This window comes from Danio rerio, chromosome 19, assembly GCF_052040795.2.
Source record: "Danio rerio strain M-AB ecotype USA chromosome 19, GRCz13ab, whole genome shotgun sequence".
NCBI classification, from domain to species: domain Eukaryota; kingdom Metazoa; phylum Chordata; class Actinopteri; order Cypriniformes; family Danionidae; genus Danio; species Danio rerio.
In genome coordinates, this window is record NC_141039.2 from 45,670,001 (window position 1) to 45,682,500 (window position 12,500).

Genomic DNA, 12,500 nt, shown 5'->3' on the forward strand with positions numbered 1-12,500 from the left:
TTCTCTATCAGAAAGCTACACTGTAAAAAATGCTGGATTCCACACAATCGATTTGTGTTGGGACAAAATAAAGGAATTAAGTAAACTAATTAGTTTTACAAATGTATGTGCAATGAACATGAAACAATTAAGTAGCCCCCCACAAAAAACCCTCAAGAATAACATTTTCAACTCAATTTAAACAAACACTAAATGTCATTCTTTTTGAGTGTATTTGAATATGTAATACCTCTCGTCCTTGTGGCATTAAGTTAATAAAGTGGTAGAAAAAAACAAGCAGCAGAGCCCAGATATTATATCTATTATATTCTACATTATATTCTATCATTAAAATCATTCAGTGTTTATATGTTATTTACCCTGCATTTAAGTCATAGGATCATTTAAATGATAAAATAAGGTAAATTGTACATTTTAAAGGGATTGTTCACTCAAAAATGAACGTTTACTTGCCATGTATTCATCTTCAAATGGCTACAAACTTTAAAGGATAATTTAAAGAAAGCTAAAAGTAATTCCATAGTGTAAAAACAAATGCTATTGAAGGCATGTTTCAAAATATCTTCTTTTTTATTACTCTTTTTTTTTTATTATTTTTTTATTTTTTATTAACTCATAAATGTTTGAAAAGTACAAGAGTATACTGTAAAATAGAGGAGAGTATACTGTGAAAATGCTGGGTTCCACACAAATCCTTCATGTTGTTCCAACACAAGCTGATTAAGTTAACTTATTTTTTTTTATTTTACAAATTTAAGTGGAGTGAACATAAATTAAGTTATTAAAATTATGAATTTCAACTCTTTTTAAATAAATAGTTTAAACAAGCTTGAAACATTCTTTATTTTTTATTTTTGAGTGGAATTGATGACGAAATATTCACTTTTGAGTGAGCGATCTCTTTAATTATTCAATCATGATTAGTTTTCCCTCACAATTCAGAGAGGAAAAAAGTCTTAAACCAAAATGCTGTGATATTCAAAGTCAAAATAGATCTTTTGCAAGACATGGCCTTTCTCAATCTCTAACAATTTTCATTACCAGTCCTGCTGCTCCCACATTGAATATGTGCACTCCCTTCTAAAATATATGACTTATTTCTGGACAAGTCATGGCATGCTGAATGAGCATTGTGCATTCAGATGATCTATTCAGAATGGAAAAGTTTTGAAATAAAGCAAGTAAAGGCTGACGTTAGTCTACAGGTGAAGTGTTGCATCACCTGGCGGATGAGACTGAGAAAAACAACAGGTGATTCCCCAGGTATCAGAGATGGCTGACACTTTTAGAGCTTTCTAGATTAAAAGACCTTGCAAGATCAAATTCCGCTCGCTATTCTTGAGGCAAACAATTAATCTGTGCAAGTAAATCTGCAGAACAAAAATCAGTAAACCTTTAATAAATATAAGGAACTCAGCACGTTTGGATGCATTATGATGTACTGAAAGGGAATGGATTGAGAACTGAGTGTTGTTTTAATAATTTATACCACTTTTCTCCAACTGTTTGTTTATTACTAGTGAGGGATTGCGAGGTAGCACATTAAAATAAAAGCTTTTTATTATGCAAATAAGTAGAAACTTAGTACACACATTTACATCCTACAACATTTTAGACAAAAGTTACAGTATATTAACAGTGTACATTCACATAGGAGGGTAAAATTATTTGCCAGGGTTAAAAACAACAACAAATAAACAAAAAACATTGAACTATCCAAATTAAATGAACCTAATGCTTCCTAAATGCTTTCAACTTCTCTGTTTGTAATGCTGTACAGTGTAGTGCCATATTGTTTAATCACTATTGTAAAATATTCACAATTTGGCTCAGATTTAGTGCATTTGTTTACATGAGTGTGATTTAAATTTAGTTGTCAGTGTTAAAAGAACAACAACAAATAAACAAAAAACATTAAATTATCCAAATTAAATTTACTTAATGATTAATGAAAGTAGTTTTTTTTTAACCCTGTTTAAGTTTAAGTTTAAACTTTATTGTCCGTTCTGCTTGACACAGAAAGGAAATTTTTCTTCAACACTGGATTTAGGACAACAATTACAAACATACAACAACGGCACAATAACACTTATCAACACAACAACATAAGTTAAAAGTTTAAAAACCAAATTAGCCCCATGCACAATTGCTTTTCTATCTGTGATGTTATATACAGTGCAGTACCACATTGTTTATTCACTATTGTAAAATCTTAACAATTCAATTTGGCTCAGATTTAGTCCATTTCTTTACATGAGTCTGATCTTTTGCAAGTAAAATTAGCAGTTGTGTAAGAAAATAAGTTGCAGAAAATAAGCAAATTGAACATCATGCATTTCAATTTGTATTAATGGTACAAATATCCTAGAGATTAACTTGGAAACATTATTCATTCATTAATTTTCCTTCGGCTTATTCCTTTATTCTTCAGGGCACCACAGCCAATGTTTTACACAGCGAATGCCCTTCCAACTGCACCCAGTACTTGAAAAACACCTATACACACTCATTCATACACAAGCTCATACACCAAGTCCAATTTAGTTTATTCAGTTCCCCTATAGCGCATGTGTTTGGACTGTGGGGGAAACCAGAGCACCCGGAGGAAACCCACACGGGGAGAACATGTAAACTCCACACAGAAATGTCAACTAACCCAGCCGGGACTCGAACCAGCAACCTTCTTGCTGTGAGGAGACAGTGCTAACCTCTAAGCCACTATGTCGCCCTTCTTTAATAATACCACCAAAACCTTCTCTATCTATGTCAAATCATTCATATCTCGTCTTTTGTCATCCTGTTTCAGTTACATTATTGACATGTGAGTTCAGTAGGAACTTATGGTTCATGTGGACTTTAAAAGCAAACGTTTAGTTGATGTATAGTACGGTTAATGATCTTGCCAGCATGTTCACTTACATTTCCAAATCATAAAATACATTGAAGTATGACATCATTCAATACTGTAATTGACATCAATATAAACTGTGGCAGCAGATACTCCGCCGAGACTCTGGGGCACATCATATCAGTGCTATGATTGGTCAATCAAACTTCCTGCAAGTTCAGTCATACAAACTCAATTTGTGTTTATTTATGTAGCGCATATACCATGTAGATTGTGCCAAAGCAGCTAAACATTGAAGTTCTAGTAAACTGAAAATGTGTCCATTTAGTTCAGTTCAGTGTGGTTTAATTTTCACTGCTGAAAGTTCAAACCCTGAATTCAATGCGCAGCTCCACAAGTCCAATCCAAGCAAGCCAATGGCGACAGTGGCGAGGAACAAACTTCCAATATACAAAAGTGAAGGAAAAAACCTCGAGAGAAACCAGGCTCAATCGGGTTTCTCCTCTGGCCAATCTTCTTGAGCAGAGCTGCAGTCTAGGTGCTGGAGAACGCTGGTCGTCCATCGTAGAGAAGCTGCAGGTCGGAGTAGGTCACCGGCGGGTGTCCAGGCTGGCCCACAGGATCAATGCAGACACTTGTCTGTCACTGGGGTCTTAAAATACGAACGGTGATATGTAAACTCGCAGTCCCAAGAAGAAAAGTCCAAACTAAATTCACAATTGCATAAAAAAAAAGTCGGGAACTGAGGAAAAAGGAGTTTTATTCCACGACAGAAGCAAGCTTACATAAAATAATCATGTTCTTTTGAGAATGAAGAAAGAGAGCGGAACACAGGATCCTCCTTTAGATGTGAGAATTATTATTTCAGATATAGACGCGCACGTGAGCGCAAGCAAGAAAGCGAAACCACTCGTGCTTTATACGGACTCGTAAAAAACTAAGGGGCACAGGGTAAATCTGCTCTTCTGTTTGACAATGGCTGTTCATTAAGATGACGGCAAGGTTTGTTTGAGTCCGGGTCTAACACGACTCGTTATTATATGTATATATATTTACGCTGTAAAAGATTTCTCGGCTGTGTATTTTAAACATGGCGGATCCTTTGTTTTCATTCTGGCTTGTTGCGTAAGCGAATGATGTATCTCTGTGAACCAATAGCGTTCAGCTGCGCATCTAGCTCCAACTTTTGGTACCTTTTCTCGCGTTTGGTACCCTTTCGAAAGGGTGCCGAAAAAGTGGTACAGTTCGGTTCAGTGCGCCTTTTGACAGTGGAAACGGCCATAAAAGTGTACCAAACCGAACCGTACTGTTCTACTCAGTGGAAACGGGCCATAAAATTAGTTGCCAGGTTTAAAAAAAACAACAACAAATGAGCAAAAAAATTTTAATTATCCAAATTAAATATACTTATTGTTAATGTACTTGCAAGAAGAAAAGTCCAAACTGAATTCACCATTGCATGAAAAAAAGTCTGGAACTGAGGAAAAAGCAGTTTTATTCCACGACAGAAGCAAATATAATCATGTTCTTTTGAGAATGAAGAAAGAAAGAGAGCGGAACACAGGATCCTCCTCTAGATGTGTATTTACCTTTGAGCAGTGTGTGCGAGGAAATGCATTATGGTGAACTGCTTTAAGTAAATTAGAACCGAGTTCAGTTTTCCCAGTTTTTACTACGGATGTTGGGGATTTTACTGAGCAGCTCTGTTTGTTGAGCTCAGAGCCCTTTTTTAAACGGTCCAATGTCTGCTAGACTAACGAGGGTCTCAAATCCAGGGAAACAGAACAGAATGCAGCTCTGTGTTTGTAGTTTTCTTCATGGTGTTTGGAGGTATTTGTCTTATTTTTTTAAGAGTAAACATTGCTTTTAAAGAGTTGTTAGCTATGAATCAATATCACAAGCTGTAAGGTTATTTATTTACAATGTTTTTACTTAATTTATAGGAAACAACGGTGCACTTCATTGGTTAAAGATCCATATGTGGTCATTTCATTGATATTGATTACAATGTTAATATAAATTTATTTTAAATGATCAAAGTTCAAAGGTTTTGTAAAAACCCCCAGTTACACTCAAGGGGTTTTCTAATGAGCATTTCAAGTATAAAGAGTTAAATCAGTTTTTATTTCAGCCCAAATCTAAAATATATGTTAATATACATGACACTTGTTATTCTTAAGCTTTAAAATGAACTTAGATGTTAATTTGATCTGCTTTAATTTAGTTCTCGGATGATTTTCCATTCACATTGTTGTTTTTTGAAAGCCAGTTCATTCTGAATCCAGTTTATTCTATAAGTAAAGCTCAGTGCAGATTTAAAGCCACTTTTAACTCTTTAGATCTCATTTCTTGCGTTCACAATCGAAACAAAAATCGCAGAAACTGCATTTAATTCACTGTACATCTGAACAAACGGCCACATCAGGCATTCACAACATTTTTGTCAGTTCGGCAAGATATGATCAAATGTTTTTCATCAAGTCTGTGCTTGTAGGCCGCTCAAACTTAATGGAAATGCGTGCCTCAGCCTAAGTTTTGCAAAAAGTAAAATATGAAGATCCAGGTAGATTTTGTTGTATGTTTCAGATGACAAATCCACTAGAGGGCGCCCTTGACTTTTTGTGAATCTGAAATGCATTACTTAGGGTACGTTTTGTTGTACTTTTCAGATGACAAATCTACTAGAGGGCGCTATGGTCGTATTTGCAAATCTGAGAGCCTTATTTAGGGTACGTTTTGTTGTACGTTTCAGGTGACAAATCCACTAGAGTGCGCTATTGACGTTTATGTGAATCTGAGTGCATTATTTAGGTACGATTTGTTGAACGTTTCAGATTATAAATCCACTAAAGGGCGCTATTGATACTTTTGCAAATCTAAAATGCATTATTTTGGGTATGTTTTGCTGTACGTTTCAAATGACAAATCCACTAGAGGGCGCTAGATAAATTTTTGTGAATCTGAAATAAATAATTCAGGGTACTTTTTGTTGTACGTTTCAGATGGCAAATACACTACAGGACTTTAAACGCTTCTGAATCTCAAATATATTACTTGGGGTAGATTTTGTTGTATGTTTTATATGACAAATCCAATTGAGGATTTTAAATGTGTGAATCTGAAATGTGTTACCTGGGGTACGTTTAGTTGTATGTTACAGATGACATTTCCACTAGAGGGCCTTATCGCCTTATTTGCGAATCTGAAACGCGTTATTTAGGGGTTTTTTTTGTTGTGTGTTTCAGATGACTAATTTACTTGAGGGTGCTGTCTACATTTTTTGTGAATCTGAAATGCATTATTAAGGGTATGTTTTGTTGTATATTTCGGATGACAAATTCACTAAAGAACTTTAAACGCTTGTAAATCTGAAATGTGTTACTTGGGGTACATTTTTTTGTATGTTTTACATGACAAATTTACTAGAGGGCGCTATAGTCATACATGCAAATCTGAAAGCCTTATTTAGGGTACGTTTTGTTGTACATTTCAGATGACAAATCCACTAGAGGGAGCTATAATTGTATTTTCGAGTCTGAAAGCCGTATTTAGGGTACGTTTTGTTTTACTTTTCAAATGACAAATCCACTAAAGGGTGCTGGCTACATTATTGCAAACCTTAAAGCCCTATTAAGGGTACATTTTTGTTGTACGTTTCAGATAAGAAATCCACTAGAGGGCGCTATTGACATTTTTGTGAATTTGAAATGCATTATTTAGAGTACGTTTTGTTGTACGTTTCAGATGACGAATCCTCTAGAGGGTGCTATTGACACTTTTGCAAATCAAAATTGCATTATTCAGGGTACGTTTTGTTGTACGTTTCAAGTGACAAATCCACTAGAGAGCGCTCTCTGCTTTTACATTTTTTTTATTTATTTTTTTTATTTTTTAATCTGAAATGCATTATTTCGGGTACGTTTTGTCGTACGTTTCAGATATACACTTTTATACATGTCTACAAGAGATAGCACTGACCTAAACCCAAGCGTATGTGTTTTCAAAAGTATAACAGTATAACATGAGAGAATTTATTGTAGAACATATGAGAAAATGCATTGCAACCACGTAGCTTTACCCTAATTTTTCATTGCTTTTACCTCTTTTCTAGAACCATGCTTCACCAAACTCAAACCCGAGCTGAATCAATTACATATAATATATGGGTGTTTATTTGATAAACTTTTTTGTTTATAATATGTCCTTGTAAATATCATTAGTGTGAAAAGGAGCATAAGTCGTTGCCTTTGCACTGCCTCGTAATGTTCAGTTCATCTAGAAACCTCTAATATATGTTGGACTGTATTGAACAAAATGCATACTTAACTACATCCAATTAACTTGCAGTAAAAAAATAAGCCACGCCCACTGTTTTCTCATTTAAATTCCATTTCTCTATGAACTGTGTCACAATACTGAAAAAAAAAATGTTTAAATATGTTTTAGTGGTTTCACAGAAATGTAGCAGATATTTCTAATGAGCCTGTGTTGCTGTTAGGTCTACGCAACCACTTTTCCTAAGAGGTGACCTGAGCTACAAAGCTTTACAGTTCGCATTGACCTGGTTGATGAGCTACTGTGCTAAAACAGCAGACAGCAGCTGACAGCGGGTGTTAAAATCAAGCCGATTGCCCACTCGAAATGAATCAACACACTTGTAGCATAATGTGCGATTGGTGGAGTTGTTGTGGCCACTCCAAACGGAAGTTTCATGTGGATCAGGTCAGCGGTGTCATATCCTCTCTGTCTTTGTGTGCCAGGGATGGAGTTTAATTTAGATCTGGGAATTGAGCTAATGGACACGCATCCGCTCCTGAGAGCTGTGTGTGTGTTTTAAAGGATCATGTTGGACTCCTGGGTTCAGCACTGAATCAGTGTTTTGTGCTGGAGACGACAAAGACAAGCATAGAGAGAGGGAGGCAAACGAGGAGGAGGGACGGACAGAAAACGAGTGGAGAGGAATGTGTGAAGCAGTTTGGCACAGGAAGTTTCACTCAGCTGTATAAAGGGCTCACAAGAGTTCGACAGTGTTTTCAAGATTTGATTGGGGACGTGCTTCTCTATGGCCTGGAAGGGGGATTAGCAGTGCTTGGGAAAATAAACCAATATGGGATCGGAGCCAAGATGTGTAGTTCAGCCAGAAATGAAAAGATTCTGTCATCGTTTGCGTACTCTCATGTCCTTCCAGACGTTTAAGACTTACTGCCGCTGGACAGAAATTACTTTTTGTAGAGTTTTTCGAACATTGAAGATTGGATTCTAGTTGGTCGTTAGAAACTCAGAAGGCAAAACCAGTACTGAAAGCAAGACGTGACTTTTAAGGGACTGTTTTATATGGATTTATTAATCATTCTTACTGTTCAGTGAATGCAAACTTCCGTAGTTTAATAAAGACGCAAACCCCACACTGCACGACAGCTGCACCTTCAGCAAACCTCCTAATACCTGCAGCACGAGGGCTATATTATTGTTTATGAGCGTCAAAAGTGCCGGATCTGTTCAGTGAAATATCTGACTGCATGTCACCGCATCCCAAAGGACTTCTATTGATATAACTGAAGGAATCCCCACTGTGCTGAGCGAGAGCGATTTCCAGCGATGACCAGCGCATTATCGATGACGTAAGCGTGCCCAGGCCCGATTGTAATATGAGTGTGGGCCGTCGGGGTAGACGGGACGGGGGACAATCATGCTTTGGCTTGGTTCGAGGCAACTGTACATAGTGTAAAGGGGGCCTGAGGGCGAATTTAAAACTAAAACATTTTAAAACGCATAAGTTTTGCTACGGTTACGCCATCCGTCCACACTACGGCGGAGTTTTCGAGCGCCAAAAACTGAGAGTTTTGGAAATGCTGCTGCTCCGTCTCAGTGTGGATGAGGAAAAACGGAGACATCTGAAAACGGAGGCGGGGCTGCTGAGATTTGACCACCTGATTGGGGCTTTTGTTTCATTGCGTATCCTTCTCTTATTCGTCAAGCCCCTATTACATGACTATAACACATAGCTTTAACGCTACCGAAAGACAGCAGACCAGCCTTTCAATGTAAACAACAACATGGACACAGAAATGGGAGCGTTGTTTGCACTATTGTCCGTTTTAGACACCATTGTGCAATTAAACTCTGCCTTTTTTACTACAGCAGCTGCATATATTCGCTAGAACGCGGATGCCCAGAGTGCGGAAATGGTCACGTGATGTACGTTTTTGGTGGCTTAGCGTGGACGGAGATAAGTTCAGAAACGCTAGGTGAAACGCTAGTGTGGACGCGGATCGTTTTTGATCTAAAACGCCATTTTCAAACGAGAACACACTAGTGTAAACGGGGCCTCAGAGCCTGTATCTGGCCTGAAGACTCTTCATGTGGACGTGTCTCTCGGCAGGTGGGTGTTAACAGCCCCAAGACCCTCGTTCCTGCTGAGATAATGACCCTTAACTTCCGTCCCGTTTGAGCTGATCAGAGGGGGTCGCTGGGCCTCTGACCTCACACCGATTTCAGCAAAAACACTCGAGAGCTGAGAAACTCCCAGCAGAAATCCAGTTGCACAACACTTATCATCTCCATGACTCTACGCTGAAATATTTGACCTCATATTGAAATCTCTGACTTTTGATCGTAGACTTTCTGTGGCAATCTGACTGCGAGACGTATTTTCAGACTCTGTACAATGAAATCTTTTTCTCAGGAGACTCTTATGAGAGACGTCTTCATTTATACCCTCTAATAAATGTGTTTCTACACTTCATTAATGTTCAGTTTCGACGGTAAGACGGTAAAAGCAATAATTTGTCTTTTTAGACTGTCACTTAAACACTTCAGTGTGACCAAAATCACTTAGTTATGCGTTTCTGGGTGTGTTAGAATGAGAATTCAACTGCAGTTTAGTATTTAAAGAGCTTTAGACACTGAAGGTGAAGATTATGATCAAATGTTAACCTAATAGACAGTCATATACTAATATTATATACATATACATATACTATAATTACAGGTAATTGATTTCATGAGCAATTGAAAAAATGATTTTATTTTTGTTAAATGTTGTTTAAATGTTACAAATGAAGCATTATTTAATTTAAATGTGCACCAATTTTTGTAAATATTCAACACAGAAATTTGAACACTGTATGAAGTTTTTTTTTGGGTCTATTTTAATCACTCCATTCATTCATTCATTCATTTTCTTGTCGACTTAGTCCCTTTATCAATCCACAGCCACAGCGGAATGAACCGCCAACTTATCCAGCACATTTTTACAAAGCGGATGCCCTTCCAGCCGCAAACCATCTCTGGGAAACATCCACACACTCTGTCATACACTACAGACAATTTAGCCTACCTAGTTCACCTGTAACGCATGTCTTTGAACTGTGGGGGAAACCGGAGCACCCGGAGAAAACCCACCCGAACGCATGGAGAACATGCAAACTCCACACAGAAACGCCAACTGAACCAAGCCGAGCCGAGCTTCGAACCAATGACCCAGCGACCGTCTTGCTGTGAGGCGACAGCACTACCTTCTCCGCCACTGCGTCGCCTTAATCACTCTATAAATTAGAAAATACTGCAAACTTGTACACATTTACATTTATTTTGTTGTATAAACTTACGTATTAACAAATCATTGTTGAATATAGATATAATTGTAACGTTTGTTTTATATAAGATCAGCTAAAGGCGGAATTATACTTCTGGGTCAAGCGCACGTGTATGGTCCGGTGTGGTTAAAAATCTGGAATAGAGTCTGCTTAGGACCCCTTAGTCTGAGGTGAATGCCTGATCAAAAGCTATAATTTCACAGCTACCTTGTGTGGCTGATCAGAGCTGCATTGGCTTGTTGTATCCAGGAGGCTAAAGCTGGATTTATACCCTTACCTGGCGCTGCATCCTCCGCTGACTGCTGACCTCTTAAAAAAACTACACGTCGCAACGATGCGTAGCACAAGCTCTGTGATTGGTCAGCTTGGTAGCGGTGGTGAAAATGGGCGGTGCTGTGAGCCGCGAGCCTGATGGGGCGAGTATAGTCTGTGTTAGTAAATGTAAGACTATTGATGAAATCCAGCATAACACTGTATGACAACACTTCAGATGACAGTTCTAGAGCCTACAGCTAATCAATCCGTCAGATTCTGGAGTGCATTACAGCTCTAAATATAAATATAAACGATAAATGATAAATGATAAAACAAATACATGTATAGAGATGGTATATAAGTATATAACTTTACTCACATGGGAAACGGAGGCCACGTGAACGGTTTGTGAGCACAATTAAGTGCCCTCAGCATGCCATGCCATCTAATAATTGTAGGAAACAAGTCCAAAAGACAGTCGACTGTGTAAAGCCACATAAAACAACACAGAAATACGATAAATCTGCCGAGTTCAGTGGCTAATCTCCAGGATTCAGCTGAGGTGACGTGACGGCGACCAGCGAGACCTAGCTGTCAATCAAGTGGCCACGCCGTTAATTATGCAAACTTAATATAACTGAATATAAAGGAAACGGATGAGTTATAACAAAATTCACCCCCTCACAGTTGTCATGAAGGGTAATATTAGCTGTATTACCCAAAATCTTTTTTTGTACCAGGCTGTAAACACATTTTTTTCTGCTGTAAAGTTGGCCATTCTAACAGTGGGTTCAATTGAAATTTGCTCTGTTTTGGAGCCAGGAGCGGCCAGGACTAGCGCAATTTCGGATGAATTGCAGTTTTAGTTACTTCCGTATTGGCATCCTGAGAGAGAGCGGGAGGTTGCCGCTTGGTTTTTACACTTCACTCTTCTGCTTTTACTGTGTTTTACTATGTAAATGTGCAGGCGCTAGATGCATTGGTATGTGAAGAGTTTATCTCTTTTAGAGGTTTTGTCTTGTTTCTAGTCCAAATATCGAAAGATTATTAAATCAAGAAGCATTTTCAAGACAAGTTAAACATATCGTTTTGTTTTCAGAAATAAGTTCATTTATTAATTTTTCTATGGCTTAGTCTCTTTAATAATCAGGGGCCGACACAGCGGTTTGAATCGCCAATTTATCCGGCATATGTTTTACGCAGCGGATGCCCTTACAGCTGCAACCCAGTACTGGGAAACACCCATGCACACTCACATTCACGCAGATTTAGTTTCTTTATTCATCTATAGCTAGGGTTGGGTTCAAAACCAGGTGCCATTATAGCATTGTTACATTTGGAACCCGTATGCACTGGACCAAATCAGTATATGAATTTCAGTGCCTAATTCCGGTGCCACTGGTGCTGCGACAAGAACATAAAGCAGGTCGCACACCAGAAGCGCCGCCATGCAGCGCCATGCAGCGCCATGCAGCCACTTGTACTTTCAAGAAGTGTTAAGGAAAAGCAAAACATCGGTGAAGAAACTAGACACAGAGGAGCATTAACACCTCACTGCCAACTAGCGTTTGGGAAGTGTTAATGCAGACCCACAGCGACAGCGCGCAGAAGTATAAATGCACAGCTACGCGCGTTGCATGCGCCCTGGGTTGCGCCGGTCACTTGACGCAGAAGTATAAACCAGGCTTTAGTAGTAAGCTAATGTAATGTTAATGGCATGATGCAAATCTTGCATTCCTGCTAACAAACAAGTGAACAAAAGAAATATATTAATGTAATTTAAATATATAAAGTATGAA

The 12,500-nt window shown here is 38.1% G+C and overlaps 1 protein-coding gene and 1 long non-coding RNA gene across 7 annotated transcripts in view; one reads left to right on the forward strand and one right to left on the reverse strand.

The window, feature by feature from the left end:
* Nucleotides 1-12,500, forward strand: part of sdc3 (syndecan 3) — an 89,787-nt gene that overhangs the window by 2,690 nt on the left and 74,597 nt on the right. The window lies entirely within an intron of this gene.
* LOC147832663 (uncharacterized) lies at nucleotides 586-3,584 on the reverse strand. Its single transcript, XR_015517292.1, has 2 exons — nucleotides 2,145-3,584; nucleotides 586-1,971 (listed from the first exon to the last, which is right to left on the reverse strand). It is a non-coding gene; the product is annotated as an uncharacterized LOC147832663 (long non-coding RNA).